Source organism: Cavia porcellus, unplaced genomic scaffold (assembly GCF_034190915.1).
Source record: "Cavia porcellus strain 051 isolate PalLab524CR breed Dunkin Hartley unplaced genomic scaffold, mCavPor4.1 scaffold_17, whole genome shotgun sequence".
NCBI lineage: Eukaryota > Metazoa > Chordata > Mammalia > Rodentia > Caviidae > Cavia > Cavia porcellus.
In genome coordinates this window covers 56,977,128-57,004,964 of record NW_026947500.1, presented here as the reverse complement: position 1 = coordinate 57,004,964, position 27,837 = coordinate 56,977,128, and the positions used below count along the sequence as shown (strand labels likewise).

The window sequence follows — 27,837 nt, the reverse complement described above, 5'->3', positions numbered from 1 at the left end:
AAGTAAATTGAACCTCACTTGATATAACTTGCAATTCCAACTGCGGTAAAAGTAGAGTATTTCCATGCTGGTTTCCCATCACTCAGCCAAAGAGATATCATCTGCTGCCTGGTAATCTTGATTGCAGACACATTAAAGGGGCTCTGTGGATCTCATGTCCAATAGCTGCCACTCATTTCAGATTATCAATTAGACAAATGCTAATGCTTTGCTACCCTACCTGGTTTTCACCTATATATGACTCTATACTTCTCCTTTTCCTCACAGGTGCTCTAACACTCTACCTCCCAAAATACACCATTCTCCAAAGGCTTACAGTTATCACACTCTTCATGTTAATAATCTTACTGTTTACATTCCTCAGTTGCCTTAGTCAACATGGTAGGCTTCCTCCTCTTCCTCAATCTGTGCCTTCACCTAACCCTACAACACTAAGGCAGCCCAAAATACAATTTCTACCTGACTAAACATGGGGGAACAGTGGATCCTTCCCAAACAATGATTGCTCCATCTAATTAGACTTCAGGACCTCTAATATTTGATTTCCCTTGGAGTGTGTAAACAATTTTAAATTTTTTTATTTTTAAAGAGAGTAAAATTAAACAACAAAACAGATCATAACATAACAATGTAAGAGACAAAGATTTCAAAACAAGACAACTGGAGATTTTCACTGTCTATCAACATTGTCTCTTGGGTTTTTTTTCCAAATAATTGTCCATATCTTCACATACAGTGAATTCATACAAAAACAAAATAGTATAGAACTGATCAGAACAGAGTGATGAAGGCCCTTTAGGTCTTCAAGACCAGACAATAAGGAAGTCAACAATGGCTGCCATAATGTCTCTCTTTCTCTTCAAAGTAGATGTCCATATCTTCATGTATATTGAAATTAAACAAACAAACAAAAAAACAGACTAAAATCACTCTGAACAAAGAATAACAGTATTTCTGGATTTCACGGCATGATGCTACGGAATCAGTACTTGATACCCTAGTGTCTCTTTTTCTTTAAATTAGCTATTCATTTCATCATGCATTATATTATTAATTCTCTTAAACTTTTTAGATGTTCTATACATGCATGAGTCTCTACACATATACCTATCATTTTTGTATTAGAGGGAAAAGCAAAACAAATCAAGACAGAACAAAACAAATTCCTAGAAAACCTCAAAATGAAAAAGATATATAAACAACAATAGCAAATAACCCAGAACACTGGCAATATGAAAACAAGGTGGTATGAGCATAACTAGGGTTGTTATTCTACATAATGATCTTCAAATGTTTCTCAGATCACTGTACAATAATACGCACAATTGTTCCAATTCTACAAATGTTAACTATTTTGTTCCAAGAACTTATAGAGTTTGCGGCACAATTATCTTATCTATCCTAAGTGTATTTATATAATTTTAGGCATTTTATTTTCCCTTCCTGTTTCTTTTTCCTCATTTTCCCTGAGATATTATTTTTTCTCCATTAAGCAGATATTTATCCTTTCACTGTATTTATTGAGTTTTTTGTATCTTATGTATTCTTAGCATTTCTTACACTAGGGAAACTATATTGGATTTATGATTGAATACAATACAGTGCAAATACAATTACACATTTACATATCCAGCTGGGAATTTAGCTCAGCAGCATATGTGCCTTCCTGGCAAGCACGTGGTCATAAGTTTGATCACTGGTGAAAAAAAAATCTCCAGCATAGCCAAAAACAAAAACCACAAATAGGGAAAAACATCCTCATGAACCATCCCTCAGAAAAAGGACTTCTGTCTAGACTCTATAAAGAATTTTGAAAAATCAGAACCCCAAAATTCAAAGACCCATTCCAAAAATGGGCATCTGAGCTGGATACACAGTTCTCAGATGAAGAAATACAAATGGGAAATAAATAGATGAAAAAATGTTCATCATCATTACTCATTGGAGAAATGCAAATTAAAACAACACAGAGATTCCATCAACTCCTGAAAGAATGGCCGGGATCAAGAAAACTACCACCAATAAATGCTGGAGAGGCTGTGGGGAAAAAGGAACTCTCCTGCACTGTTGGTGGGAGTGTAGACTGGTGCAACCACTGTGGAGATCAGTCTGGAGATGTCTCATAAATCTGGGATTGGAAGTCCCATTTGACCCAGCTATTCTACTTCTAGACATCTTCCCAGTAGAACTGAAAACATCATAGCACATTGATATATACACACCCAAGTTTTATTTTGGTTATGGCTATTCGGAGTTCTATATGCTTCACTGATCCTGATGTCAGCTTCCATTCTCATGTTTGAGAAATTTTCAGCAATTATTTCTCTAAATATCCTCTTGACATCCTTTCTGTTGTCCCTTTCTTTTTCTTTAATTTTTTTTATTTAAAGACAAGAGAAAAAGAAGAAAAAAAAAGGAAAGGACATAAAAAACCAATGCAGTTGTTACTATCAATCTCACCTTGTTTTTCTTTGCATCACCTTGCAGCTGTTGAATTGTTATTTTCTGATTCCTTGTTATTTTTAAAATATAACAAGTTATTTATAAAATTCTTTCCTTTCTTGTTTGCTAGCTGCAATCTTGTCTTCTAGATCTGAAATTCTATCTTCACTTTCATTGAGACAGTTTTTACAACTTTCAAAGGAATTTTTCATTTCCTGTATATCTCTTTGAATCTGTTTTATGTATTCTGTTTGTTTCTTATATTGTTGATCCAGGGATTCTCTCTTTATGTTTAGTTTTTCCAATTTTTAAACTGTGTCTTCCTTAGATATGTTCATCATCTCTTTCATTTCTTCTTTCATTTGGGAGATTATTTCTAGTTTGAATTCCTTTACAGCTTCCCAGAGTTGCTTCTTTATTTCAGTTGCTATTATTTCAGGTAGTGCAGGTTGATGGCATACATTTTCTTCTGTGTACGTAGCTCTTAGGGTTTTTTTTGGGATGGGCTGGAGGTTTGAGATTATATTTTGGTCTTTTGTTTTGTCATTTTCCTATATTTCTGTGTTTCAAGTATTATTCCAAGGCCTGCCCAGGGCCTGTTGGAAATTCTCTGCTATGCCCTCCTATCCTGGGACTCTGGCTGCCCAGTTCCCTGGATTGAGAGAGGGTTACTGGGGGTGGGGCAGGCAGGCCTAAGCCCTATGGTGCAGGTTGAGTGTGGCAGGAAGCTATGACGTTCCTTGGCTCATGGGATTAATGATCCCAACCTTCCTGGTTCTGGATGATGCAGGGACACTCCCCACAGGCCACGTAGCCTCCAGAATTGAGGGTGCTGGCAGACCCAGAACCCCAGAGTCCACCAAGCCTGACAGGGAGCAGGGCAGTTGGTGCAGACAGGCTCAGGACCCACTGTGTTGGTTCTGCTCAGCAGGAAGCAGTAAAGTTCCTTGGCAGGGACCTAAGCAAGGATCCCAAACTCCTTGGGCTTGGAGTATGGTGTAGGGACACTCAGCCCAGGTCACCCAGCCTCCAGAACTGAGGGTGCCGGAAGGCCCAGGTCCCCAGAGTCCACCAAGCATGGCACAAAGGGGGGCGGTTGGTGCAGACGGGCTCAGGATGTGCTGAGCTGGTGCAGTGCACCAGGAAGCTGCAAAGTTCCCTGGCCGGGGCTGGAGCGAGGATCCCAAACTCTCTGATCTCTGGGGATGGTGCGGGGACACTCACTCCTCACCACCTACCTCTAAACCTGAGGGCGCTGGCAGGCTCAGGACCCCAGAGTCTGCCAAGCATGACAGGGAGCGGCGCTGTTGGTGTAGGTGGGCTCAACACACACTGAGCTCCATTTTCTTGTTTTTTTTAAAAAACCTATTTTAATAAACACTAGGAAAAAGGAATAGCAGTGAGTTCTGTTGGATCTTGCCTTCCCAGACCAGATTGTTGGGATATGCTTGGCTGGGGTCATGCCTCTGGCTGGGACCCAATAAGTCACCCTAAACCAATTCTTTACACACAGTGCTCACTAAGGCAGTCAAGACCCCTGCAGGTTGACTGACCCAGAAGCGGGGGGCCAGTATACACTGCCCTTGCTTGCACTTCAATGAACAATAGCAAACTGGAGAGGGCAGAAAACCCTAGCCAGCATGCTACAGAAGAACCATAACGAACAAGGAAAGGGGCTGGGACCTCCTCTATACACCTGTTTGGAAGAAAACAGCAACATAACAAGAGAAAGAGATAAGAAAAAGTCCCCAGCCCCAGACCTGAGAACATTGATCCCAGAGACTGAGGGCAAAAAACATGCAATATCAGACATGGCACCAGTGGACATAAAGAGATATCTTTGGGACCTCATAGATGACCTCAAAAGTGAAATATTTAATCAAGCAAAGCAAGATATAAGTAGATTAATAAAAGAAATGCTAAGCAGCTCACAAGAAGGCACAGATGGAAGAAAGGAGGAACACAAAAAAGAAGATACACTTTTGATAGAATGTAAGGAAAACCTAGAATACGTGAAGCAGGTTCAAAGAGATTGCAAGGAAATAAAAAACTCCATTGAAAGCTGGCAAAATTCCTTGAAAGAAACTAACCATAGACTATCAAACGTAAAGACATGTTTGCAATATGTAATCATGAAAGGAAAAATCTCTTATAACTAACAAGAAACAGGCAGTAACAGCACAAAGGCTAGAAGATCACAAGAGGATCTATAATTTAAGAACAAAAATTGTGAATGAAGAAGCAGGGGTAAACACAAAGGAAATACAAACATTATTCATAGAAATAATTAAGGAAAACCTCTCAAGCATAGTAAAATGAAATAATATTCAGATGTATGAGGCCAACTATACTCAAAACTCCAGCCACCTACAATCAAAACAGAGCTACATCCAGATATATAGTAATTATGATCGCAGAAATTCTGTTCAGAATAAGAACAGATTGTTAAAATCCATCAGTAAAAAGAAACAGATGACCTATAAAGGGAAACTCATCAAAATCATGGCAGACTTATTGACACAGACCATTAAATCAAGAAGAGGTTGGAGTGAAGTATTCCAAGCCCTGAAAGAAAATAACCTCCAGCCCAGATTGATGTGCCCTGCAAAATTGACTCTAGAAATTTATGGAGAGACAAGAGGCTTCCAAGACAAAGAGGAATTGGGGGAATTTGTGACCACAAATCCAACTGTATGAGAATACCAATGGACGTTCTAGAGAGAGAAGAAAGTACCAGAATTTCAGGAACAGTGGCAGAAAGGCCTCAATGAGTGGAGCAGAAAGTGGAATGAAGGAAAAAAGCAGACAATAATTTGCAGAAAAATAGCACAACAGAAACTAGGCAGAGAAGGTTGGCTATAATCTCTAATAGATGGTTTTGATACACTAAAAAATGAAAAGGAAACAAAAGGAACACAGGCAGAGTAGATCAGGAGGGAGGGGCCACTGATAAGCTCCATATAGGAAATATAATTAAGCTGAAAAAGGATTTATAGACCAAATCTCAAATATGAGAAATCCATACTGTATGTGACAGGGAACCAGAGAGTAACAGGGGCAACTCAACCAGCACCTGCAGATGGGTTGGAAGGATAGGTTTTGTAGGTAAATGAATACAACTTGAGATCAAATCCAGGAGGGAAGAAGTTTGGAATCACTTAGGTAAAATAGCAGGTTGCCCCCTCAATCTTAAATCTGAGGAGTTGATGGGACCCAAATGTGCAGAGTGAACCCTATGGGAGTGAAAGGGGAGGAATAATTTTTTTAAAAGGCAGAAGATATTGTTAATAATGTATCAGGATCTAAAACCCACATTACTCACACTGCTCTGTTTTGATAGATTATATTCTGTCCCGGTTTGTCTACTTACACTAGATGTCTGGGCACAGAAAGTTCTCCCCAGAATAGCAAGATATAGTATGGTAATCATTCTTAATTACCTATTAACTTAATCTGAAGCCTGTATAACTCATACTGTTTTACCATGACTGATCTTATTTGAATCTGGTTTGTATGATTGCTGTTTGGGGGCTGGAGATTTAGCTCAGTGGCATAAGCACCTGCCTTGCAAGTGTGTGGTCATGAGTTTGATCCCCGGTACTGATAAAAAAGAAAAAGACAAAAAAAAGATTGCTGTTTGGTATCAATGGACTTTATTCAAAGCTGTTATGATTGATAGTATCAAGTCTGAGAGTATAGGCAACTACACTGAAGATGACAAGATTCACTACAGTATCCCTTCTGGTCTTATATTACCTGCCTTTGAAGTTTTACACTATCTACAAACTTTGTTTTTATTAATATTGTTATGTACTGCTATATTCAATTATACTATGCCTGATGACATATACAATTCTATTGAAGATAACAAGAGACGACACTGTAACCACTGTAGAACACCTTGTATTATGGTTTTATATGACTTTTTTGTTTCATGCGTTTATAGGAATGTTTTGTTTCGTCTTGCTTTGTTTTGTTTCTCCCTCTAACATAGAAAGGATAGAAATACATGTAGAGACTCAGGCACGCATAAACCTATAAACAGTTTATAAGAATGCATCTTATAATCTATGATGAAATGAACAACTACTTTGAAGAAAAAGAGACATTACAGTACCCAGTGTTGATCCCATAGTGTCATGATGTAAAATCCAGCAACACTATTATTTCTTGTTCAGAGTGATTTCAGCCTGCTTTGGTTTGTTTAATCCTAACATACATGAAGATATGGATAACTGCATGTATGTTTAAGTGCATAGGATTGTTAACCATATTACTAAGTTTTTGTTGGATAGTTGAACAGAACTATGTGCAGTCTCGCTGTTTGAATGTCCAGTTTGTATGCTTCACTTTTGTAACTCGAACAACTATTTGTAAGAGGACAATATGTAATTATCAACTGGTGATTTCTTATTGTTTACTTTTTCTTTGAAATTATGTGTCATTTCTACTCTTTTTCTGTTTTGTTTATTCTTTCTTTAAATAACATTTTTAGAAAGAAAATAATCATGATGCAATGTGCATAGTTACCAATTCTCTAATGATAGATGTACTTACAATTTACCACAAATCTATAAAAATAAAAAATTGAGAAAAAACTTGAGGGAGATGACAGGTACAGAGAGTTGATAAAAGCATTTCTGGAGAAGATATTTCTGGGAAGGAGACATTTAAAAATATTGAGAGAGAAAAAGCAGCAACAGTAAAATGCCTATTAAGAAGAGTTGCCGGGACATCCGGGAGAACATGGCGGACAGATAGCAGATACTACGGAGGCTCTCTGAAAGGCTTGGTTCAGAAGTCAGCAATGGTGCAGACTAAGGAGACATAAGCCAGTAGAGATATGCTCTGCTGACTCAGGAACGAACTGGGCTGAGAGAAACCAACTTGGAATGCAGTCCTGGTGCTAAAACAGAAACAGAAAAGTCTCGGTGTGGAGGCTGGACCCCACACCATTGGAAGCCGCAATTTGGGTTTCCCACCGCGTGGCAGCTGGCTGCCTCTACGCCAGCTCAGCAAGGAGAGAGACGCGCAGAAGCTCTGAGAATGGGAGTCTGCGAACGGAGTCGAAAAAAGGACGGCCAGGGAGGCGTACACTGACATGTGGTGAGGTGAGTGAGAGAAACTGACACTCTACCACAGTTTGACTCCAGCGGAGGACTTTCTGTGCTCCGGCAGTCCTGTGGGAGCAGGGCGCAGTGGCGACTCCAGCCACACATTCCCCTCTCGGACGGGATTGGTGAAAGGTGCCTGGCCTGCGCGACGCTGCTGGCGGACTCAGTAGGTTGGCCCAACCCAGATCCCAGAGCCTGAGGGTGGCCCGGAGGGGGGACTCCCACATAGGCTGCCTAGTCTGTAACTCCCTGGTGCGCTGCAGTGGGTGGGAACACCTAGCCAGTGCAATTCAATCAGGCTGTGGCTGACAGGGAAGGAAGCTGGGCCGCCTATGTAAGCTTGCATGTATAAGGAACAGAGAATATGGGAAAAGGCAGCAACAAGAAAGGCTCCTTGGCCCCCAATTCTGAGAAACAGGCAATAGCAGACACCGCACCAATACACATAAAGCGCCATATAGAGAGCCTCATAGACCAATTCAGGAATGAAGTTATCAACGACCTGAAGCTAGAAGTATGCAGAATAGTTAGAGAAATGCTAAGCACCATCCAGGAAAAAACAGATGGTGGAATGGAAGAACAGAAAAAGAGGGGAGAATTGTTTGATGGAGAAAACAGACAAAGCATTGAGTACGTGAAGCAGGTTCAAAGGGACTACCAAGAAACTAAGAAGTCTATCCAAGACTGGCAAAACAGCTTGAAAGAAACTAAGGACAGACTATCTGAACTGGAGGGCAGACATGTAATATGGGAAAATGAAATGAAAAACTTCTTAAAAATAACAAAGAAACAAACAGCAATAATACAAATACAAGAAGATGATAAGAGGAGCCATAACATAAGGATTAAGAACATAAAAGAAGAAGTAGGGACACAAACAAGTGAACTACAAAAGCTACTCACAGAAATAATCCAGGAGAATTTTCCTAATTTAGCAAAAGGTAACGATACACAGTTGTATGAAGCATACAGGACCCCAGCCACCTACAACCCAAACAGAGCAACACTCAGGCATATAATAATAAAAATTCCAGAAATTCAATACAAGAACAGAATATTAAAAGCTGTCAGAGACAAGAAACAGACCACTTACAAGGGAACACCCATCAGAATTACAGCAGATTTCTCTGCACAAACCATCAAATCACGAAGAGGGTGGGGGGGAATAATTCAAGCTTTGAAAGATAATAATCTCCATCCAAGATTGAGATAGCCTGAAAAACTGTCCCTGGAAATTGATGGAAAACCAAGGTGCTTCCAGGATAAAGAGGAACTGGGGGAATTTGCAACCACCAATTCAACTCTACAGAAAGTATTGCAGGATATTCTAAAAAAAGAAAAATACAAAGAACCCAGAAATAGTGGCAGGGAGGCCACAACGAATGGAGCAGAGAACAAAATGAAGAAGACAAACTGACAGCTACTGACAGAAAAAGAGCTCAACAGAAATGAGACAGAGAAGATTGGATGATAGGAACAGCTATTTTGGAGAAAATGACATCTTAAGAGGTAATACTGATTTAGTATCATCTTGTTTTGAAGTCTCATCTAGCTTTTGTTCTTCTGTCTCCATTGGTCTAAATAGGTTGTATCTTATTGGATTTTATTATGTACGATAGTATAAGCAAAAACCTTTTAAAGACAAGGAGATTATACAGAAACCATTGTTCATTTTCTGTTAGTCGATTCTAAATACTCTGTAATACTGTCATTCTCTTCAATGGTTTTACATTGTTTTGATATACTTAATGCTACAGTATACAAAGTTATACTCAAGGACTTCAAGGAAAGAGTCAATATGGTAACTACTTTTGGGTCAGAATTATCTGGTGGTGAAACACTATTCTGCTTAAATGGTTATGTTTTGATCTGCCCTGTTTCGCTGTTATGCCCTCTTTTATCTCAATCTCCACTCCATTATTTACTTTTTTATTTTTATCCATTTAATTAAAGGGAAAAAATAGCAGGATATATTATAGTAACCCACTTTGACTTTCTATTATCTCAATTTGAAGCCCTGTATTACTCTCACCATCTTGTTTTTGACTGATTTTCCCCTATTCTGTTTTGCTGGATAGTATCAGGTTCGAAAGTTTAGGCATCAGCTGTGAAGATAATGAGATTCATTATAACGCCCATTCTCGTTGGCTTTTGTCTACTTTTGAAGACCTACAATGTCTCCAATGGTTTGGTTTTGTCGGTTTTGTTCTTTACTGTTTTGTTCAATTGTATTATAACTAATGATAAAGGCAATTCTATTAGAGATAGTGGGAGGCATTATGGTAACCATTGTTGATCACCTTGTATTATGTTTTTACATTATCTATTATGTCCACCCTTTTGACTTGACCGATTCTGTTCTGTTATGTCACATTTGGTTTTACTCTCTTCCAAAAAAGCAATAAGAACCGTGGGAGCAATGTGACCCAAAATGTGTAATAGTCATTTACAAAAGAGAGGAAAAGAAAGTGCTCTTAACTATATAACTCCATGTATATTTAAATGTACAAGATAAAAAATGATATCACAGAGTTTTATTGGATCATTGAACAGAACTGTTTGCAGTATCATTGTTGGAATGTCCACTCTACAAGCTTTAATTTTGTGACTTGAACAATTATTTCTAAGATGGCAATATGTAATCCATTAACTAGTGATTTCCTACTGTTCATTTTTTTTCTGTAAATCTGTATAACTTGTACCCTTTCACTGTTTTTTTCTTTTCTCCTTAAATAAAATTAAAAAAAAAGAGTTGCCGCATGCTATATGTATTGATAAGTGTAAAACACAAGTAGAAAGAAAAAATTTCATGCATATTTATATATACAAACAACATAGATAATTATACTACTAATCTCTGTTAATTCATCAAAAAGAACAATTTGTGCTTTCATTGTTTAATCATTTTTTTCATGTGTATATCTTGTAATGTTAACAGCTACTTTGAGGATAACAATAATCAGACTATTAACTATTGTTAATTACTTATTATTTTGAAATTCTACATCATCATTTTAATTCTTTTTCTGTTTTAAGATAAAAATGAAAATGCAAGTAAGAGTTATCTTGCAGAAACTTTCTCATCTTACCCTGTGCAATTTGGGCAAATAATACTTAGGAGATGGGACCAAGATGGGGATCAGGAGCAGTCAACTGCATTAGGACATCTCGAGTGAATGATCTTCTTCATTTACATTCAAAATACACCTGCCTCTGAATGCATACCCTTGTTTGTGCATTATTTCTGTGTCTTCCTCAAGCTGGCCTATCACTGTTACAGGGCAGTCCAGTACAATTCTCCAGGACCTATGAGAAGTAGAGCAGCACATTGTGGAGAGCAAAGGTAGAGGCCAAGGCTGTGTTCCCCAGGGATAGGGGATTATATGGAATTGGCTTTGGTAAGTAGCGTCAATTGTTAGATATTACTCCCTGAAAACATATGATGCTAAGTTCTAAGTAATTGTAAAAATGGCCATCATATTCTGTAAAACCATCCAAGCTCTGTGTCTATGTGGTCTCTGTGGTGTCTCAGGTTCTTCTCAGGAGGGGCTCCAGTGGTTCAGGGACACAAGTGGTGTACTGGATTTCAGCATGTGGTGGCACATAGGCCAGAGGGCAGGAAGGGAAGAGGGTGTATGGGTCAGACCTGGAGGTACTGTTTGTCATTTCCGCATCATTCCACTCACCTTAACTCAGCAAAATGGCCACAGCACTGGGAAACCATGGTCACTGTGTGGGTTCAGGTGAAAAATGGAAAGTGGAAAGGAAAAAGTATTTCACTGTTTTCTATTTTGTCCTCCAGCTCTAAACAACATAACATTTTGAATACAGTTTACATATGTAAGCAAACACTTGATTTCATTCCTTTTGAGGTTCCCTTCAGAAGAACTACAAAACACGCATTTTATTCTTCCTGCATGGGTCCTAAGCCAATCTTTATCAGGTCCTGACCTAGATTTCTGATCTCCCAAACGAGTGTATGGCAGAGGCTTAAATAAAATGTCACAAGTTATATGATTTTAGGGCTAGAGGAGGATCAAAAACATTTAGTTGAGCTCGAGAGTCTGAGGGCTAAGACAAAGACTTGTCTGGATCAGCCCACTTTTGTTAGGACTGACAACAAAGGGTGGGGAAACAGAGGAAAGTGTGGGAAATTATCAGGACCTTGGGAGTCATTTCAAAGACTTCGCCAAGTAGTAAATTATGCCAATTTAGGAGAACCATCTTATCTTTAAGATGACATTTATGGTAGGATTGTGACTGCAGGAGTGAAATTCCTTCAGCTGTAGTCTCATTTACTTAATTAGTGTTGGAGTCAAAGTGTCTTTGACTGTGGTCTTTCCTTGCCCTTTGAGGTATCTCTGGCCTCACAGGCCACAACAGCCCTCAGCTAAGATCAGTGATTCATAGAGGTTCACTTACAGTGAATCAGCTTCCATCACCAGGCAAGGGGCGAGGGCCTAGGACAGACTCACAGATAAACATAGAAAGCCAATAAGTAAAATTTAAATCCTGCTCAAAGCCATTTTGTAGTGGTGTCCAACAATTCTTAAACTTTTAAAAAGAAGGATGTGATTCAGACATCACCCCAACCCCTGTGAGATGCATTTCCTGCTGAAATCCATCTCCATGCTGTGGGATGGGGCTAATCTGATGTGTTTCTGCATACACACGGGTTCCTGTCTCTCTCCAAACTCAAGTGTTCCTGTGCCCTTTTATGTAATACTCTAGATCATGTTCACAGACTGGAGGAGGAGAAAGTTCTCCATCTGTTGACCATCCTCCTCTTCCATAAACTGGAAGCCATAGGGGCAGGCCTCAGGGAGCACATAAACACAGTGGTGGCTGGCAGGCTCTGAGCACAGCCTGACCTCAAAACTCTGAGCTAGAGGACCCCAGGGAGGTTCACGAGAAGATGCCAAAGCCCTCGTCTAGAGAGAGGATCTGTGCTGGGGACAGAAAGGGACAGTAAATGTGCTTTTGAGGCTCCTCAACAGCACACCCTGCAGTTTTTTAATGAAGAAGAATTTCTTTAATGATCTCATGTGCAGAAGTCTTTCAAAGTCTCCAATGTTGTGGCAGAACAAACAGGAGCATTAGTGTTGCAGATAGTTTATTGAAATGAAAATGTACTTAAGGTTTCAACAATTGTCTTGTAGCTATTAGGTACCAGGAGAAAGGAAGGAAGGAAGGTTAGGCTCTGTAGCCTGGGCATCTCACTTTTTATCATGCTCTGTAGTCTCGGGAGACAGGAGTCTTATTTATAGAGTGCACAGAAAATGCTGTTATATATTATGTTCTGTAAAAGAAAAACAGGGACATCATGAAGACTTTTAGCTCTGTCTTGTAAATTCAAATATTGACAATCAAGTACTTTTCTTCTTGTGGTTTTTCTGTGGTTGTGATAACTGTGTAGCATCCAAAAAAGCTCTGGAAACAGAACAGGATATCTCCTCACATGTCCCATCATTAGGTGATATTTATTGATACCAAAGAAGGCCTCTAGCTCGCTTCTCCAAAATGAACCCTTTCAATAATTTTTTCCAAAGCTTTATGCTCTTCTAGAGAGGTTACATTGAAATATGCCCTAGGTTTAAGTTGTGAAAGAACTGCCACAGTAAGCTACAGCGATATCAGCTTTTCAGCTGAGCACTGTTAAACTCTCTCCTCAAAGAAGGATGTGACCTCACTCAGTTGCCTTATTGCCTTAAATGTTTAATGGCTGAAGGAAAACCAAAGACCTAGACCTCTGCCTCTGTGGCCTGCAAAACACTGGTGCTCCACACTATGGATGGTAACTCTAACCTGGGTTGAAATAAGGATAATCACATTATCTTGGAGTGCAGGTGGTGTGCAGTTAAGTCTCATGCTGTTTGACATTTTCCCAAGCTTTCTAAAACAAAATGAATTAACAGAAATATTGTAAGATTCTGAACTAAAATCTTACGTAAATTGAAATTAGCATTTGTGTCATGCTTTCTTTTAAATGATCCGTCAACCACTGTCCGTGTTCACTATCATAATGCACACTTGTGTTTGACAAACATTTGATGTGGAATAAAAAGATCTAAGGATTTCAAACTTTTCTGCTAAAGAGCTTTCAAATAGCTAAAATATGTGTGTGATTAGACAGACAACTTGAAAATCTTTAAAGTAGGTACAAACAGTCTTACCTGAATGAGGTTTTTATGGATTCTACCAAACTGTCCTGTTTTTAGCATGTATTTTTTTCATGTGAAGCCTTCTTGTTTTTTCTGATTGTGCCTAAAGATGATGATTGTTTGTGTTTTTCTTGGAGATGGGGTCTCACTATGTACTTCAGGTTGGCCTTGAATTCACCATGTAGCACAGGCTGTCTTCAAACACAGTGATTTTCCTGCCTCTGTCTCCTGCATGCTGGGATTACAAGTGTGTGCCAGCACACCCTGCTGAGGGATACTTGACAATCACAATTTTACCCTTCATCAAAAATTTGCGTTTGCATTCATGCCTGTCTGTGTCAGCGTAAATGTCCTGAAGAACTGAGGGTACCTAAGTCATTTCTTGAGAATTCTTTTTTTTTCTTTTAGCTTTTTCACTTGTACTTTAATGATGATTCTAATAGTAAAGTAGAAATGAAAGGTTGATGAAGGAAAAGTCATCACATACCATTTCCATCATGCGATTTAGAAATGCAATGTGCCTCAGGTGCTTTGTCAGCATTGGCAAGAAACAGAGAGACTACTCTTTCCAGGTCAAGGACTTAAGAGGTGTGAAAGAGGAAGGGAAAATTACCATCAGCTGCTGAACATTGGCCAGTGTTTCATCTGACTGGCTGAGAAAACATTGTTTGAGTTGCTCTGCAGCGTGTTCAGTGGGCTCATCATCCAGGTAAGGTTGAAGAAATTCCTTGTACTGAGCCACAGTCACATTACGTTCGATGGTTTTTGTGATTACATCCTCAAGGAGCTGGCAGCCAGAAACTGGGAAGAAACACAGGAACTGTGCCCCACTGCCATCGTTGAAACCATCACGTACGAATTCGAAAAAGCATGGAACTACTGGGTCTAGAATAGTGTTCACTCACCCTGTGAGTTCTAAACTACCTGATACCCAGAGCAGTGAGAAACAGAATTTCTTGTAATGGAGGGGACAGTGGGTGGCCAGTCTGTGCAGAGGAAGTGTTGGCTTGCTCACAGCAGCTGGTTACACATGGCTCTGCAGTTTTGTCTCAGGTTGTTGAGCACAATGCCTTTTGCACAGTCTGAACCAACCTCAGGAGCAGGAGGCTGAGGCAGCTTATGAAATGTGCAGAGCATATGACAGCATCGGTGTCCACCATGTTGCGTTTGCCAGAGCTTCTTTCTCCATGACTGCAGGGGGCTCCTGAGAATGAGTCCTCCTACCAGGCAGCACTGAACACAAAGGTAGTGGGAGCCAAAGGACCGTCAGGGAGGTCCAGATCAGCCCCATCTGTTTGCTGTGTGGCCCTCAATATGTTTCCTACTGGGTCATTTGTTGGAGTCTGGGCTTTCTCTCTTGAAGATTTTCCATTTCCTTCTCCATTGATGGAGATTCATTAGTACTTCAAGGGAAACTCCTTTGTGTCCAATGCAAGGTAATCATTTGTTTCTATATTTGTCCCCTTGAAACATCTGATTCTAGTATCAAATCACAAAACCCATCCTGGTTCATGATAACTGTGAGCGTGCCGGCACACCTAAGTGCCAATGACACTCTGTGTGCCTCTGCAGTACAGCTAGAAAAATCCCAAGGAGCATTCCTGGTTGCCCAAAATTAATGTTGCCCTGTGCTGAAGCTCAAGGACCAGAACTTCCACCCCAATGACACAGGCACCACCCTTGGTGAAAGACTGTATTCCCTGCATGGAACTCACCTGCATAGCAGCAAATGGCAGGGCGGCCAGCAGGAAGAGCAACACCAGCTTCATGTTGGGGCTGCTGTAGAATGTTCTGTCGTGTGTGACACAGGGGAGGGAATTCACTTGCAGGTGAGCACTCTGAACTCTGCTATTTATTACCCAGGTAGCAGTCTTAGTTCCTCCCAGGAGTGAGTGGACAATTGCAGCAGCTCCCTGGCAGTGAACCAGGAAACTTTGCAGGTGCCAAGGGGAAGCAGCAGCCTCTGGTCTATTTGCACAGAGTAGCAAGCTTGGAACTTAGACAATCAAGAGGTTACCATGATGGGAGTGCTTTAGGTAAATAGATGAGAAAGGCATTTTTAAATTACAATCAAACATTCCACATAAGATTTGCTGTCGTGTCTGTCATGATGATTTGTGGCCTTGTTCTATTTTCCCTCCTTTCTTCCTATTCTGTCCTCTCCTCATTTTCTCACCCTCATCTCCATCTGCTTTCTTTTTTTCTTCTTCTGTAAAATGACAGAGGCTTCATGTCCTTGGGCCCTCTCCTAATCAAACATCCAAAGTACTGAGTTCAAACTTGACTTTTAGTAGCGTAAAGTTGTTCAGTGGAACAGGAATTGACAACAATGGTGTAGTTCTTACTGGATGGAAGCCACTCTTGTAGCTTCTCCATGACTTTGTGATGGCAACCTTGTAGGTGGGCTGCTGTGAAATATACTGTGCAAGGTGGGGTCACTTTAGAGCAAAGGAAGCACTAGTTGGTTTACAGGAGCAATGGTAAACCTGGACTGTCCTGAGCACTGGGTAAGTGTCACCACCCTTTTGATAGGGGACTCATTTCACAAGTGGGGAAAACTCAGGGAAGGATAATAAACCCTCCTCAGGCAGAGCTAGCTATCAGCACAACCATGATATGAACCCCGGAGTTCTGGCTCTGGAGATCGCCTTCAACACTATTAAGCTCCTCACTGTGACTCTCAGGGCTGTCTACAGTGTGACTCCATGGATCCCTGTGGTCTCAAGGGCACTGCGGCCAAATGTCACCTCCAGTCTGCTTTCTGTGCAGGGCCTGCAGTTTTGTCTCAAGGCCTGTGCTCCCTGAAGACTCACATCCTCCTGCCTCAGTTACTCCAGGTTGAAAGTTCTCACTTATTGTGTGAGCCTTGCTAAGGCCAGCACACTGCTCAGTGCCTTTAGAGTCCCCAAATGGCCAGACAGCCCCTCCCTCACAGGATCTCTCTTTGAGAAACTCTCTGCATACCCCAAGATCCTGATTACTCTTCTAGATTCTCCCTGCTCTTGATCTTCAAGGACACAGCTGCTGGACCTCTGGTCTTAGTGTCATTATCCTAGAGATACTGCTTCATAACAAGTCGCATGACTGATTGTAGCACCAGGATATCTATGCTTTTAACAGTGCACTGATCATCACATACTTCAGTTCTATACTTACTTTGAAATAAGAGCTCTTGAAAATATCAATTTCCAGTAAAGACAAGCATCAGTCTAAACGCAACAGCACAGGATCACATGAACTTCTGGGTCCTGACCCCACCACAAGTGCTTTGCTGGCTGAGGATTCAGAGGTCAGGAAGGGTGGAGACAGCAGAGGAGAAGTGGTGCTCATGAACATGTCACTTGTGTGACCTACCCTAGATGTGTCTAAAGCCCTGGGACCAGGAGCCAGATGTGGAAGCAGAGCCAAACTCAGGTGTCACCAGTGGAGTGGTTCTCCCGGGCTTCTTCCCTCAGCTCCCATACTTTACACAATTGCTCATCACTGGTGTATATGATTGAGCCATTCATCCTTTGCCAATGTGATGGGTAATTAGGCCCCTTAGTTTTCCATATCCACATCCCCAGTGGTCTAGAGGCTGGTGCCCTGTGCAAGTCCCATAGTTTTCTGCTCCTGTTGTCACCACACGTGTGACCTGCACGAGACAGGGGCATTGGCAGAGGGTTGGGGAAAATTTCCATAAGAAATTTCTATACCAAATAAGCATTCTCTTAGGATGGTAGTTTTATCTCTCCTATTTACCAACAAGGCAGTGACTTTGGACCTAGGAATTTGTAGGGTGCAGTAATGACAGTGACTTCTGCTGAAATAGATCTTTTGGTGATTTAATGTTATGAGATAGCTGTGCCTGTGTGAGCTTGTGATGTTACTGCTCTTTATCACTACTGCACTGTAATTTTATTCCTCTTTTCATTTTCTGCTTACTCTTCTACTTCTTTCCCTTCTCCTACTGGGGACTGCAAATGGCTAGTTCACTTGTGTGTCTATGCTGTTATAACAAGATATAGCTGAGCTTGGTTCATTGTCTCAAGAACCTCTAGGGGAAAGATGTCCCTCACCCATGGATACCTTTGTATTGGGACTTGTGAAGAACTATTTGCTATTCAATTCCCACTCAGTTTAAGTACCTAATCTTCACAATATCTGTTAGAAATAAGATTTGGCCTGAGGCGTGTGCCCACAATTTGGTGGTCAGCCAGGGCAACAGACAGCCCTTGTCTCCAAATATTACTAATAATTTGAACAATTCTCCCATTTTTACTGGTTTCACTGAGGTTTTTTTGTTTTTAAACTCATTGCATTTCAGTTTGAAACATATGGTTTGGAAAAATAAAGTAAATAACACTTATATTTTACTCAAAGTTCATATGAATATATAACATATCAAATGTGTCTTGTCAAAATAATTTTTTATCCATAGAGTACTTGGTGTTAAGGAACTCTAAAATAGTGATGTTTGTACACTGATTTTTCAAAATGAGTATATGAATCTGACAATATAGAGGGACACTGGAGCAATTCTTAGAACAAGTGGTAGTTGTCAAAATCAACAAAAGCAATGATCTCGCACTCATGAGACCAAGAGGAGGAAAAGGCAAGGTTGAGTGATACAAACCCAAGCCAATTTCCTTAGGGACTGGGTGAAACAAGTAGAAAGACAATCAAACATTGCATCAGGCATACTTAAAAAAGCAAATGAGTGTGCCAGAGAGACAAGCCCATCCTTAATGACACAGAAACACATTATTTGCACTGTGGATTATTTGTAACAGCTTTCCTTCCATCATTCGGCAGGAACATATGAGGCCAAAACATAACTGCTGTAAGTGAGAACAGAAAGGATATGCTTTCACGTGTACTTTCAGTCACTGGGTAAGGCCAGAGTCTTACTCCAAAGGCAACTGAAAGAGTGACATGGAGGTGGACAGTGTCTTGTAGCCCAGAACATGGTGGGGCTGGACCTGGTGCCCCAGTCCTCATGGATTTGCCTTGGCTTTGGCTGGACCAGAGGGTCACTCAGATGTTTCCCATTTGTCTTGAGACACCACACTTCTGTTACATGGGGCCACACAAAGAGGGCTTATTTTCTTCTCCATCTGGTGGTGATTATTTTGGTTTGCTTTGCTATCACTGAGACACAAAACTCGGCACTCCCTTTTAACTCATTTATCATTTAGAAGAAAAAGTGCAACTTGCTGCCAGATTTATTTAATTTTTCAAAAACTTACAAAGTTGATCTAATCTGTGAATGCTGTTTTTTTAATTTATTTTTATTTTTTTAATTTTTATTTTTAAAATATACAACAGAATAAGTCAGAATAAAGCCAACTAAGATTGTACAGTGAAATTGGTACAGAACTTCACAGCAGGTTACCGGGAAAACCGTAATAGGTATCACAGTATATTTTGTTATCTTTATAATAGTTGTTCTTTCAATCCCATATATCAAAATGAGATGAAATATAGAACACTATAGAACTTATCAAAACAGAATATTGAATAGAGCAGTACCACTAATCAGAAAAAAGCATAACAGTAATAAAAATATTTGCCTTCAAAGAAATGGTAGAAGGAAGTCCCCCTTATTTGCTATGGTCAACCTCCCAGGAGATGCTCAGATTTCTGGTTCCCACTTGCTAATGGGCGGGGAGGGGGAGGAGAAGGCGGATAGGGGAAGTGGGATATTTGACTCTAGGTTATGTAGTAGTAGGTTCACTATTGCTAAGCAGGGAGGCAGAATGGTCATTTGTTTTCACTGCCTCCTCAGTTCCAACATGGCATGGATTTCAGGAGACACTGCTAGTTCTCCCCCTGGAAGGGCTACAGTCTGCCACCCTGCCTCCGCTTACCCAGGGAGGGGAGGTGCTGGCTTGGCTTCCCAGAGTCCTAAGTTCCAACATGGTGTGGATCTCAGGAGACACTGCTAGTTCTCCCCCTGGAAGGGCTGCAGTGGGCCACACTACCCCCGCTTACCAGGGAGGGGAGGTCCTGGCTTGGCTTCCTAGAGACCTAAGTTCCAACATGGCATGGTTCTCAGGAGACACTGCTACTTCTCCCCCTGGAAGGGCTGCAGTCTGCCACCACCCTGCCTCCACTTACCAGGGAGGGGAGGTGCTGGCTTGGCTCCCCAGAGTCCTAAGTTCCAACATGGCGTGGATCTCAGGAGACACTGCTAGTTCTCCCCCTGGAAGGGCTGCAGTCGTGAATGCTGTTTTTCACCTGCTCTCAGGCTTTTGGAAGACCTTAGTTATGGACACAAGAAAGTTCTGTTCTTCAAAAGGTCTTCACCTATCTACTACAGAAACATAAAATATCTGTGAGCAATCTTTCTCTGGGGTTTGAGCTTTTCTACAAAATCTCTACAACAAGAACTAATAGAATTAGTAGCACAGTCATCTTAGCTACCTTAAGTGTCTGCCTATAAATTTTTATCTTTTTGTCCCTTCATTTTCTTCTCCTTTTCCCTTGGTTATTTTTCCCCTTTGACAATATTTCACAATATTGTTGAGGATTTTGTATTTTATTTACTCTTACAGTTCCTTATCTTAGGGAGACAATATTGTATTTACATGAGTTTTATTTATTTCAGTTATGAGTATTGTCTCAAGACACATTCATTTATCTTTGCATTAATATGATCCTTCTTTCTAGTTGAAAAGTACTTCTTTGTATAAAAATACCACACCTTTCGTATCCATAACTCAATTGATGGACATTTATGTTGTTTCCAAGACTTGGCTATTGCAAATGGTGCTACTACAAACATCAGTGAAAATATGTCACTGCAGTATAATGTTTTCAGTTCTTCTGGGAAAATGCCCAAAAGTGGAATAGCTGGGTCAAACAGGATTTCCGAACCCAGCTTTTTGGGGACCCTACACACTCATTTCCACAGTGGTTTTACCAGTATCCACTCCCACCAACAGCGAAGAACAGTATATACACACTGAAGATAGCTAAGATAATTGTGCTACTAACTCTGTTAGCACATGGAACAAAACAGTTAACATTCATAGGATTAGATTAATTTTGCATGTTTATATCTGGCAATATGAGGTAATTTTGAAGATTACTATGGCAAATAAGTCTTAATTATGTTCCTATCACCTTGTTTTGAAAGCCTGTATTGTCATTGTTTTGGGTTGTTATTGTTATTTAGTTTTCCTTTTTGTTTCTTGATTTTCCTAGCAATTTGTTTTGTTTTTCCCTCTAATACCAAATGGATTGATGTACATATAGAAGCTTATACATGCCTAGATCTTCTCCTAAAGAGTTTATGATTGTACGGTGCGTGACGATCTGAGCAGCTACTTTGAAAAAAATGAGACATTATTGGGTAGCCATTGCTGATTTCCTATCAGCATGTTGTGAAGTCCAGGAGTTCTCTTATTTTTAGTTTTCTTTTTATTATTTAATTCCAATATCTATGTGAAGGTATGGACAGCCATTTTGAAGAGAACAAGAGACGTTATGGTGGCCATTGTTGAATTTCCTAATGTGTGGTTTTGAAGGCTTGTAAAGCTTTCATTCTTCTGTTTTGATTAGTTTTATACCTATCTTTTGCTTGAATTCATTGTGTGAAGACATGGACAACTATTTCAAAGAAAATAAGAGTTATTATGGTAGCCACTGTTGATCTCCTGTTGTCTTGCTTTGAAAACCTGTGTCACTTGCATTGTTGAGCTCTGATCTGCTTTGTTGTGTTTTGTTTTATCCCCTGTAAAGCAAAACATAATAATTTTACAAAAATGCATTCTCTGGAGCAAATCTGATTCGTTCTCAATGTGAAAATAAAGTATGAAATTTGTCCTTGAAATATTAACATTTAAGAGTGCCATGACAATGACAATAAAAGCAAGATATTTGATGATAGATTTGATGGTTAGTTTAGAACTATAATCTGTGCGTTATCTGGGGGCAAGTTTTGCAGCCCCATGTTCTTCCTGTGAGTATTCTTGGGGAAAACAGATTAAAGGAGATGCTAAACATGGCTGTGGTTTTAGGAGATTGAGTCCAGATGTGGTTGTCTCTGTGTCAAAGACATCCTGATAGAAGGGTGAAACCAAGGACAGTTAGTAGGTGCCTAGAAACCTGGAAGCAGGGCAGGAGAACTGGACCATACAGACAAGCTGCAGGAGTCACACACAGTACCTAACGTCATGCCACCACAGCCCCACAGACTCACACCACAGTGTGTGTTCCTAATGACCACATAGCAACCACTTTCATCCAATTGTCACAGCTGAGGTTTCCATCACAAGGATAACTCTTGGGGAAGCAGGATCATGAGACTTTACTCCAGGAAAGACTCCTTGGCTATCGATGTTTGCACAGAGAAAAAGGGACATGTAAGTTTGTAACACTTATTTCTTGACTTTTTACTCTCCCATAGGAAACTGTGCCTTGTGAGGATTTCCAAATACACTTCAGAAACTGGACACATGTGGCATCCTCAGTGTCTCACATTTCTCCAAGAAATATGTGGTCATCAACCTCTATGAGAAATATATGAGAAAGAAAAATCAGTCACAGGTTCTATGTGAGAGTTGGCACATTTGGAGTGAAATAAAAACATGGATAATAAAGTGATATTTGACCTGCTCTCAGGATTTTGTAAGAGCTTAGTTATGGACACAAGAAAGTTCTGTTCTTCAAAAGGTCTTCACCTATCTACTACACAAACAGAATATTTGTGAGCCATCTTTCTCTGAGGTTTGTGCATTTCCACAAAAACTCTGCAAGTTTTTAGCAAGTTAAATAGGCATCAAGTTTTTTTTAAAATTGTACACATCTGACATATGTGCTCTACTAAATTTGGTAGGAAACCTTACACATGGGTTTGATTCTTTTTAAAATTTTTTTATTTTGAAGAGATTAAAACCAAATGTGATAAAACAAAATGGAGTCAGTCAACACAAAATAATGGACACAGTACATGAGTTAAAAACAAAATGCAAGGTGATCAACAATGGTTACCATAATGCCTCTTGCTATCTTAAAAAGAATTGCCTATATAATCAGTTATAATAAAATTGAACAAAACAGTAAAGAACAAAACCAGTAAAACCAAAACATTGGAGACATTACAGGACTTCCAAAGAAGATAAAATCAAACCAGAATGGGCATCATAGTGAATCTTATTGTCTTCACAGTTGTTGCCTATACTCTCAATCTTGGTACTATCAAGCAAAACAAAACAGAGTAAAATCAGTCAAAACAAGATGGTGAGAGCAATATAGGGTTTCCAATCAAGTTAATAGAAACTCGAAAATGGTTACCATATTATATCCTGCTAACTTCAGAATAGCTGTGCATGCCATCAAATCTAGTACAAGTAGACAAACTAGAACAGAATAAAACCAAACTAAACAGAATGATGAAAACAATATGGGTTTCAAATCATGATACAAGATTAACAATGGCAGCTGCCTTCCCTTTTTAGATAATACCTACCCTTTCAATTTCACAGGGTACATTTTACATTTGTATCCCACTAATTCCTTTAGTTTTTAAATTAGGAATGCAACCAGGTATTTAGTTAAGTGATTCTGAACCTTTTTACCTCTGAGCATGATCTCAAGTTGTATCCATTTACCTATAAGAGCCTCAAGGTTTTCTTTCTTTATACCTGAGTAGTTTTCCATTGCATAAAAGTGTTATGGCTTTCTAACCAAGCTGCAGCTGATGGGCAACTACCTCCAGTTTTTATTGGTGCCCCACCACTTAGAGCATTGTTTTCTCATCTTTGACTTTCAGTCTACAAACCCTCTTTTGGGTTAATTGTATTTCTTATATAGAGCATATTGATGGACCCTATCTCCTGGTCCACTCTGCCTGTGTTTCTTTTTACTGGTCAGTTGAAGCCATCTATATTAGCGATTATGGCCAACCTTCTCTGTCACATCTCTGCCATGTTATTTTCCTGCTGTTGCTTGTCTACTTTCCCCCTTCATTCCACTGTCTGCCCCATTCAGTGGGAAACCTCTACCGCTATTCCTGAAACCATGGTCCTTTTCTCTCTCTCTAGACTGTCCTTAAATATTTTTTGAACGGTTGGTTTGGTGATCATGAACTCCTCTCTTTGGTGTGGAAGCATCTTGTTTCTCCATTAATTGCGAGAGATAGTTTTGTACGGTACATCAATCTGGGTTGGAGGTTATTTTCTTTCAGGACTTGGAATACATCACTTGAAGCTTTTCCTGATTTGGTGGTTTGTGTTGAGAAGTCTGTTGTGATTCTGATGGGTTTTCCTTTGTAGGTGATCTGTTTCTTTTCTCTGAAAGCTTTTAATATTTTGTTATTATGTTGAATTTCTGGGATCATGATTATTATATTCTGGGTGTAGATCAATTTTGGTTATGGCTGGCTAATTATAACAATTTTGGTTATAGCAGGTTATAGCTGGCTATCTGATAAGTATATGCCTTGTTTATCTGGATAACATTTCCTCTTCCTGTGTTTGGGAAGTATTCTTTTCATTTTTTAAAAATTTTATTGAAAAGGAAAAAGAGAAAAAACAGAAAAAAACAAAAGAGTGTAAGGGTACAAGTAAAACAGAACTACAAAAAAAACAGTAAGAAATCACCAGTTAATAGATTGCACATTATCATCTTAGAGATAGTTGTTCAAGTCACAGGATCAAAGCATACAAAGTGGACGTTCAAACAGTGAGACTGCAAATAGTTGTGTTCAATGATCCAATCAAAAACATTAATATGGTCAGCTATTTAACCCACCTAAGCACACTTGGCTGTTGTATCCTTTAGAGCACTTTTTTCCCTCTATTTATTACAAAAAAATTTACACATTTTCAGTTTTATTACTCGCATAGTTCATATTACTTTTTTTGGTAGAAAATAAAGTCAAATATGACAAAACAAAGCTGTCAGTCAAAACCAAAGATAGACATAGAACATGATGTAAAAACAGAGTACAAGTTTATCATTATGGTTACCATAATGTCTCTTGCTTCCTTAAGAATTGTCTATCTCCTTAGGCATTATAAAGTTGAATACAACAGTAGAGAACAAGACCAATAAAACCTAAACATTGTAAGCATTACAGGACTTCAAAAGAGGATAATAGTTAAACCAGAATGGGCATCTTAGTGAATCTTATTGCCTTCAAAGTCGTTGCCTATACCCTCAAACTTGATACTATCATACAGAATGGAACAGAGTCTTATCAGTTAAAACAAGATAGTGGGAGTATTACAGGACTTCAAATCAAGTTAATAGGAAATTAAAAATTACTATAATATATCCTGATATTTTTTTATTTTTTCCCCTTAGTTAAAAAAAGTAATAAAAAATAAATAATTTTTTTCATGAAGAAGGGAGAGATTGAGAGAAAAGAAGACATAACAACATAGCAATACAGGTCAAAGCATGACAGTTTCAGCAACCTAGTGCTTCACCGCCAAATAAGCCGAGTTAATAGTAGTTACTATAGTGTCTTTTCCCTTGAAATATTTGAATATAACTTCATATACTATAGCATCAAACATATCAAGACAGTGTAAGACCATTCAAGTGGATGGAAGCATTGTAAGGCATTTAGAAGCAGCTAACAGAAAATGAATAATGGTTTCTATATTATTTCTTTGCCTATAATATTTTTTGTTTATACTATGATGTATAATAATATCTAGCAAGACACAACATGATAAAACCATTGGAGACATAAGAGCCATAGTTTGGTGGGACTTCAAAACAAGATGGTATTAAATAAGCACTAGCTATTATGATGTCTTGTTTTCTTCAAAATAGTTGTTCATTTCATCACAGGCAATAATATCAAGCAGCCAAAAATAAAGCCATTCCAATTAATAATTGAAAACTTTATAAGGCTTTAAGGCCACATAATGGGGAATCATGATTACTACGTAATTCTATATATTTGAATCATTTCCTACACTAGGGAATCTATTCGGTATTCACACATGTGTGTTTGATTTATTTCACTTATGAGTATGGTTTCAAGCTGTGCCTGTTTATTTCTAAATATCTCAATGTGATCCTTCTTTATAGCTGAGTAGTACTCCATTGTATAGAAATACCATAACTTTTTTATCCATTCCTCAGTTGATGGACACTTGGGTTGTTTCCAAGATCTGGTGATTACAAATTGTGCTGCTATAAACATTGGAGCACATATATACATATGATGCTTTCAGTTCTTCTGGGAATATTCCTAGAAGGGGAATAGATGGAACAAATGGGACTTCCAATCCCAACATTTTGATAAATCTCCAGACTGACCTCCACAAAAGTTGTACCAGTCTACACTCCCATCAACAGTGCAAGAGAGTTCCTTTTTCCGCTCAGCTTCTCCAGCATTTGTTGTGCTTTGTTTTCTTGATCCTGGCCATTCTTTCAGGAGTGAGATGGAATCTCAGTGTGGTTTTAATTTGCATTTCTCTAATGACCAATGATGATGAACATTTTTTCATGTATTTATTTGCCATTTGTACTTCTTCATCTGAGAAGTGTGTATTCATCTCAGATCTATTTTTGGATTGGATCTTTGAATTTTGGGGGTCTTTTTTTAATTTGTTCCGTGTTTTAGACAGAAGTCCCTTGTCTGAGGGGGAGTTCAATAAGATCTTTTCCCAATTTGTAGGTTTTCTTTTCACCATGCGGCAGATTTTTTTGGCATGCAGAAACTTTTTAATAAGAAGTGGTCACAGTTATTGATTCTTGGAAGTATTTCCCACGCGGTTTGAGTCCTGTTCATGAATTCTCTACCTACCCCTATGTCTTCAACCTTTCTACCCAATTTGTCTTCCAATAGATTTAGTGTTTCTGTTTTAATATTCAGATCTTTGATCCATTTAGATTTTAATTTAGTACATGGTGATAATAATGTGTCTAATTTTAGTTTTTGGCAAATGCAGAGCCCGTTTATCCAACACCATTTATTAAAGAGACTGTCATTCTTCCAGTGAATCTGCTTGGCTCTTTTATCAAAGATAAGGTGGTTGAGTGTGTTTGTAGTTGTGGTTGTATCTTCTAGTCTATTCCATTGATCTTCGGCTCTGTTTTGATTCCAGTACCATGTTGATTTTACTGCAGTTGCTTTGTAGTATAACTTTAAGTCAGGGATTGTTATGCCTCCTGCCTTGCCTTTGCTGCTTTGAATTGTCTTTGATATTCTAAGTCTTTCTGGTTCTAGATGAATTCTAGGAGTGATTTCTCTAGATCTATAAGGTATGAGGAAAATATTTTTATGGAGATTGCATTGAATCTGTATAACAGTTTTGGGATAATGGCCATCTTCACAATGTTTATTCTTCCTATCCATGAGCAAGGGATGTCTTTCCATTTTCTGAGATCATCTTCAGTTTCTTCTTTGAGTATATTATAAATTTTCCCTGTATAGGTCTTTCACTTCTTTCATAAAAGGAATTGCTAAATATTTCATTTTCTTGGTTGCTAGTGTGAAGGGTGTGGCTTCACTTATTTGTCTCTCTGTGATTTTTTTGCTAGTGTATAGGAATTCTATTGATTTCTGAGTATTAATTTTGTATCCAGCTACATTACTGAATTTATTTATTATATCTAAGAGTCTTTCAGTGGAGTTTATGGGTCTTCTATGTAGAGTATCATGTCCCCTGCAAACAATGAATAGTTAAATTCTTCTTTTCCTATCTTTACTCCTTTTATTTCTCTCTCTTGTCTAATTGCTCTGGCTAATACTTCCAGTACTATATTAAATAGGAGTGGTGATAAAGGACATCCTTGTCCTGTTCCCGATTTTCAAGTAAAGGCTTTCAATTTTTTGGCCATTTAGTGTGATACTGGCTGTTGGTTTGTCATAGATGGCCTTTATTATATTGAGGTAAACACCATCTATTCCAATTTTCTGTAAAGTTCTTATCATGAATGAGAGTTGGACCTTATTGAAGGATTTTTCTGCATCTATAGAAATGATCATGTGTTTCTTACTTTTGGCTTTATTGATATGATAGATTACATTTATTGATTTAAGTATATTGAACCATCCCTGCAAGCCTAGGATGAACCCCACTTGGTCATGGTGTATAATCTTCTTGATGATTTGCTGTATCCTCTTTGCCAATGTTTTATTGAGGATTTTTGCATCTGTGTTCATTAGCGAG

General features: G+C 39.1%; 1 pseudogene; it reads right to left on the bottom strand.

Moving 5' to 3' along the window:
• Positions 1 to 12,283: 12,283 nt before the first annotated feature.
• LOC134471122 (mammaglobin-A-like) lies at positions 12,284 to 15,486 on the bottom strand (annotated as a pseudogene).
• Positions 15,487 to 27,837: the final 12,351 nt, after the last annotated feature.